Raw genomic sequence first — 6,949 nt, 5'->3', positions numbered from 1 at the left:
GTTTTTGAAAGTTTAAGCATAATGGAACAAGAACCTAATGTTGTGCAAGAAAAAACTCTTCTTGAATACATTTCACCTATTTCATCTAATGCTCCGTCATGCATTGTTTTGCCCACTACTAATGCCACTCATTTTGAACTTAAACCATCAATCATTCAATTGTTACCATCATTTTATGGTTTATAAAGAGAGGATCCATACATGCATGTAAAAGACTTTTTGGAAATTTGCTCAACCTTTCGTTTTCAAAAAATTTCAAATGAGTCGGTTAAACTTAGGTTGTTTCCTTTTTCTTTAAAAGATAGAGCCAAAGCTTGGTTAAACTCACTTCCAACTGGAACCATAACTACTTGGGATCAACTTTTTAATAAATTCCTTGCTAAATTTTTCCCCATGTCCAAAACTGATAGTTTAAGAAGAGAAATCTCCGAATTTTATCAAAAAGACAACGAAGAATTTTATGAATGTTGGGAAAGATTTAAAGATTTATTATTAAAATGCCCCCACCATGGTTTTGAAAAATGGAGACTTGTAAAATATTTTTATGATGGTTTAACCCCTTCAAACCGAAAAATGATTCAATCTATGCATACCGGAAAATTTTTAAAATTGCAAGGGCAAGAGGCTTGGGACGCTCTTGAAGAATTGTCTGTTAATTCACAACAATGGAATTATTCTGAGCCCAGGTCTAGAGCCAACCCTTCACCGAAAAGAGAAGGAAAATATGAAATAAAAGAAGAAAGTGATTTAAGAACATCATTTGAAAAATTAGCAAGAAAAGTATAAGCCTTAGTAATAAGTCAATCTATGAATTCTCATGTGCAACCTAAAAAAGATGTTTGTTCTTTATGTGTTAGTTCATGTCATAATGCTCAATCATGTCCTTCTTTTATTGAAACATTTTCTAAAGAGGCTAATGCTTTACATTCATATGGAAAACCTTCTTCTGATAGCCCATTTTCCAACACATACAATCCAAATTGGAGAAACCATCCTAATTTTTCATGGAGACAAAACCAACGACAAATGAATCAAGGAAACCAATTCAACATGCCAAATCCAAATCATGCCCAACCAAGTCAACCTTACCCTCCACAAATAAAACCTTCCTTAGAAGACACCTTACAACAATTCATGCAATCTACCCAACAAATCTTACAAAATCAGTCTCAATCCATTGCCAAACTCGAGACACAATTGGGTCAACTTGCTAATGATGTATCTGAGAGAGAAAAAGGAAGATTTCCTAGCCAACCCATCCCAAATCCTAAAGGCCAATATGAAATAGGAGCTCCTAGTCATAAAGAAGAAGCTAAGTCTATTTCAACTCTTAGGTCCGGAAAACAAATTGTCAAACCCAATTACATACCTCAAGTTGAAAAAGACCAAAGCCAACCTCAAAGTTCCAACGCAAATGACCTTTCAAAAGATGATGCTCAAATCCTTCCTTCCATTCCAAAAGCTCCTTTTCCACAAAGATTAATTCCACTCAAGAAAGGCAACCAATATAGTGACATCTTAGAAGTTTTCAAACAAGTAAGCATCAACATTCCTTTCTTAGATGCCATTAAACAAATTCCTGCCTATTCTAAATTCTTAAAAGACCTTTGCAGTGCTAAAAGAAACACAAATGTTCCAAAAAAGGCATTTTTAACTAAACAAGTTAGCTCCATAATTCAACATAAAAGCCTTGTGAAATATAAAGATCCCGGTTGTCCAACAATTTCATGCATCATTGGCGATCATTTTATTAACAAAGCTTTACTTGATTTACGAGCTAGTGTGAATTTACTGCCTTATTCTGTGTATAAGCAACTTGGTCTAGGAGAATTAAAACCAACTTCTATAACACTTCAATTAGCCGATAGTTCAGTGAAATTCCCTAGAGGTATTGTAGAAGATGTTTTAATTAAAGTGGATAAATTGTATTTCCCTGTGGACTTTATTGTTCTTGACACTCAACTTGTTGAAAATGCTCATGCTCAAATACCCATCATTCTGGGTAGACCATTTTTAGCTACATCTAATGCAATTATCAATTGTCGTAATGGTGTATTGAAATTATCTTTTAGAAACATGACTGTCGAATTAAATGTTTTTAATGTTGCTAAATCTGTTGAGTGTGAGGAAGTGCATGGAGTTAACATGATAGAGAGTATATGTGAAAATGATGGAAATGACTTACTTGAATTTTGTGAAAAATACTTTGGTATGAACTTGCATATTGATGATTTTAATGATGATGTGAATTCTTTGTTAGAGTCTATACCCTTAAATGAAACCAAAGTTGAACCCTTTTAACCCTTAGATCATGTTCAATCAATTTTTGAGTCTCCAAAGTTAGACCTTAAACCTTTGCCAAAAAATTTAAAATATGCTTTTCTAGGAGAGTCTGAAACCTTGTCTGTTATCATAGCATCTGCTTTAGATAAAGAACAAGAAGATAAATTGTTAAATGTCATTAGAAAACATAAGGAAGCCATAGGTTGGACTATTGGAGACATCAAGGGAATTAGCCCATCCATATGCATGCATAGAATCCATCTAGAAGAAAATGCTAAAACCTCTCGGGAATGTCAAAGAAGGTTAAATCCAAATATGAAAGAGGTCATTAGGGAAGAAGTACTTAAACTGTTAGATGTAGGTATCATTTACCCTATTTCTAATAGTCAATGGGTTAATCTAGTCCAAGTAGTGCCTAAAAAGTCTGGGATCACAGTTTTTGAAAATGAGAAAAATGAATTAATCCCTACTCGAGTACAAACGGGGTGGAGAGTGTGTATAGACTATAGAAAGCTAAATAATGTTACTAGAAAATACCACTTTCCTTTACCCTTTATTGATCAAATGCTTGAACGTTTAGTTGGCCATGCATATTATTGTTTTCTTGATGGCTATTCGGGATATAACCAAATCCCCATTGCCCCTGAAGATCAAGAAAAGACTATCTTCACTTGCCCTTTTGGAACCTTTGCATATCGTCGCATGCCTTTTGGTCTTTGTAATGCTCCTGCAACTTTTCAAAGATGTATGATTGCAATATTTTCTGATATGGTCGAAAGAAATCTTGGAGTGTTTATGGATGATTTTTCTGTGTTTGGAAATTCTTTTGATGATTGTTTGCACCATCTTTCTCTTGTTTTAATTCGTTGCAAAGAAAAGAATTTAGTTCTTAATTGGGAAAAATGTCATTTTATGGTTAAAAAAGGAATTGTTTTAGGTCATGTAATCTCATCTAAGGGAATAGAAGTTGATAAAGCAAAAGTTGACCTTATTTCAAAACTTCCCCCACCTAAAACAACAAAAGAAATTAGATCATTCTTAGGCCATGCCGGTTTTTATAGAAGATTCATCAAAGACTTTAGCAAAATTTCACGCCCATTATGTCATTTGCTGGGAAAAAAAATGCTTTTGTCTTTGATAACGATTGCCATGTTGCCTTTGAAAGATTGAAATCCCTTTTGATTAGTGCACCTATTATTCGCCCTCCTGATTGGAATATTCCTTTTGAATTAATGTGTGATGCTTCTGATTATGCTATTGGTGATGTTCTAGGACAAACAATTAACAAGTTACCTCATGTAATCTACTATGCTAGCAAAACTTTGAACAATGCTCAATTAAATTATTCTACAACTGAAAAAGAATTGCTTGCTATTGTGTTTGCATTGGAGAAATTTAGGTCTTATTTGTTAGGATCTAAAATAATTGTATATTTTGATCATGCTGCATTGAAATATCTCTTGTCGAAAAAAATGTTAAATCTCGCTTAATTCGTTGGATCTTGCTTTTACAAGAATTTGATTTAGAGATACGAGATAAAAAAGGTTCTGAAAATGTTGTTGCTGATCATTTGTCTAGAGTTGTTGTTGAGACTAATAATGACTCCACCACTATAACTGAAACTTTTCCTGATGAACAACTCATGCATATATCTTCTTTGCCTTGGTATGCTGACATTGTGAATTATTTGGTGACTGGTGAAATTCCTTCTCATTGGTCTAAGCATGACAAATCTAAATTTTATTCTGAAGTGAAAAATTTCATTTGGGATGATCCTTATTTGTTTAAATATTGTCCTGATCAAATAATAAGGAGATGCATTCCAGATTGTGATCAAACTAAAATCATATCTTTTTGTCATGATCATGCATGTGGTGGACATTTTAGTGGTAAGAAAACTGCTTTGAAAATTTTACAATGTGGATTTTATTGGCCTACTATTTTTCTTGAGACTTATGTTTATTGCAAATCTTGCGAACGTTGTCAAAAGTTAGGAAGTGTAACTAAAAGAAACATGATGCCTTTATATCCTGTCCTTATTGTTGAAATATTTGATGTTTGGGGCATTGATTTTATGGGTCCATTTCCTAACTCTTTTCGTAACTTGTATATTCTTGTTGGTGTTGATTATGTGTCTAAATGGGTTGAAGCTATTGCATGCCACACAAATGACCATAAAGTTGTGCTTAAGTTTTTGAAAGAAAATATTTTCTCCCATTTTGGCTCACCACGTGCTATCATTAGTGATAACAGTACACACTTTTGTAATAGATCTTTTGAGCATTTAATGAAACAATATGGTATTACACATAAAGTCACTACACCTTATCACCCACAAACTAGTGGTCAAGTTGAAATATCAAATAGGGTAATTAAGCACATCTTAGAGAAAACTGTCAATCCAACTAGGAAAGATTGGTCCTTAAGACTCATTGATGCATTATGGGCATATCGAACTACATACAAAACACCCATTGGAATGTCTCCCTATAGACTTGTGTATGGAAAGGCATGTCACTTACCCATTGAGCTAGAACATAGAGCCTATTGGGCAATTAAGCAATTGAATTTTTCCTTAGACAAAGCGGGTGAGAGAAGAAAGCTTCAATTAAATGAGTTAGAAGAGCTTAGGCATGATGCATATGACAATTCCACAAAATATAAGGATCGAATGAAGATTTACCATGAAAAAAACATTTTGCGAAAATATTTCTCTCTCGGTCAAAAAGTCCTTTTATACAATTCTCGTTTGCATCTCTTCCCGGGGAAGTTACGCTCTAGGTGGGTAGGTCCATACATTGATCGCCTGTTTTTCCATATGGAGCCATTGAAATTGAAAATCCTAATAATGGTAATGTATTCAAAGTGAATGGACAAAAATTGAAACCATTTTTAGAATTGAAAACTGCTAAAGTGGATGAAATCCTTCTTGAGGATCCTATTTACCATGGTCCTTGATCGCTCTCATCAATTATTGGTAAATGTGTGTTTTATTTATGTTTTAGGTTAACTTCTTATTTTGATTTTTGTTTCCTTTTTGTTGCACTCTTGACAATGCTCCATGATGAGGTACGACCATTCTAAACTCTAAACTCTTTCACGCTTCAATTTATATTTGTATTTTGATACATTGAGGACAATGCATAAATTAAGTTTGGGGGTAGTGGGTTTATATGGTTACTTCTTTCATGTGTTTGAAAATTGTAGAATTTCTTTAAAAAAAAAACAAAAAAATTGGATGGTAGAGTATCTATTTTATATATTAATTATAAAAAAAAATATATATTTATATATGTTTAATATTATCTTTCTAGTAATATATATATATATATATAGTTTTGTGCTTTTATATTTTATTTTCTATCAAAAATTTTTTTAAAAAAAAAAACCCCTTTGGTGATATCTGTTTTTCCTATGATAATATCCTTAATTGAGTTTGATTTTAGTTTAAAAAAAATATATGAATCTTTCTTAAGCTTTGTGTTTAATTCTTGGGTCAATTTTGCTTAAAAAAAAATGAAATTTTGAAAAAAAAATTATTCATCATAATATGTGAAATAAATAGATTATTACAACAAATTCTCCAAAATTCACATAATAACTTGATAAATAGTTTTGGGCTTCTATTTTAAAATATATTTTCAAAGCAAGATTGACTATGGAATTAATTACATAAGGTTAATTTTGATTCATATTTTTTATAAATTATTTTCAATGTGCAATCTTTGAGGACATTTTGGATAATACCAAATAAAAAAAAAGTGTGTTTTTTATTTTTCTTTTGCTTGAGGACTAGCAAAATTCTAAGTTTGTGGGTGTGATAACTCTAGAAATTAGAGTTATTTTACCACATTTTTTAAGCCAAAAATGATTTAGTTCTTAAGTTTTTAATTAAATTATTAAGTTTTAATTACTTTTTGAATTTATTAGCTTCATTTTAATTTTGATAGATTTTTATGTATTTTTATAATTATTTTGTTGTAAATTTTTTTTTTTTTATAAATAAAAAATGTTGTATTATTAAAATTAAATGTTAAATATAAATTAAGTTCTAATTAATATTTTTAAAGAACTAAATTGGTTTATTTTATAGTTGAAAATATTTTATTATGATTTAGTTTATATTTACTTTGTAGGAAAAATAATGCATTTTTGCTCTTGAGGAGAAAGAAAAAAATGAAGAAAATGTGTCATTTTCAAGGAAAGTTGGCATTTTTCAACTTGGGCCCACGCCAGGCCCATGCCCAGAAGCCACCCTCTCCAGCCAGGCCCATCAGCTCCTGTCTACCCACCTCCTGGGCCCGCGTCAGGCCCAGCCCGCCTGCCTCCTCAACCCACAGCTCCAGCAGCCTTCCCCCAGCTGAGCACTTCTTTCCAGCTCCAACGAAATCACAAGCTGCCCCACTCCTTCAGCAAATCACCTTCAGCCAGCTGCCCGTGCCACCTGAAGCTCCTACAGCTACTCCAACGCCAGCCTCCAAAGCTCCACCAACGGGCCTGTTCCACTGCTTTGGCCCAAGCCAGCTGTCAACCTAGCTCCACCAATCCCTTCCTCCTCAGTAGCAAGGCTCACAGCAAAGCTTCTCTCCCCAGGCCCGAGCCCAATTCACACCCGGCCCAATCAGGCCCACAATGCCAAGCTGCCAACACAGCCACCAAAAGGCCA

At 33.2% G+C, this 6,949-nt stretch overlaps 1 non-coding gene and 1 pseudogene across 1 annotated transcript; one reads left to right on the top strand and one right to left on the bottom strand.

Annotated features, from left to right (window-relative positions):
- Positions 1-408: 408 nt before the first annotated feature.
- LOC133813688 (small nucleolar RNA R71) lies at positions 409-515 on the bottom strand. The gene has a single exon (XR_009884693.1). It is a non-coding gene; the product is annotated as a small nucleolar RNA R71 (small nucleolar RNA).
- A 511-nt stretch (positions 516-1,026) lies between these two features.
- On the top strand, positions 1,027-5,288 carry LOC133827409 (uncharacterized; annotated as a pseudogene).
- Positions 5,289-6,949: the final 1,661 nt, after the last annotated feature.

This window comes from Humulus lupulus, chromosome 1, assembly GCF_963169125.1.
Source record: "Humulus lupulus chromosome 1, drHumLupu1.1, whole genome shotgun sequence".
Classification (NCBI taxonomy): Eukaryota; Viridiplantae; Streptophyta; class Magnoliopsida; order Rosales; family Cannabaceae; genus Humulus; species Humulus lupulus.
This window is presented reverse-complemented; position numbering and strand designations above follow the sequence as displayed.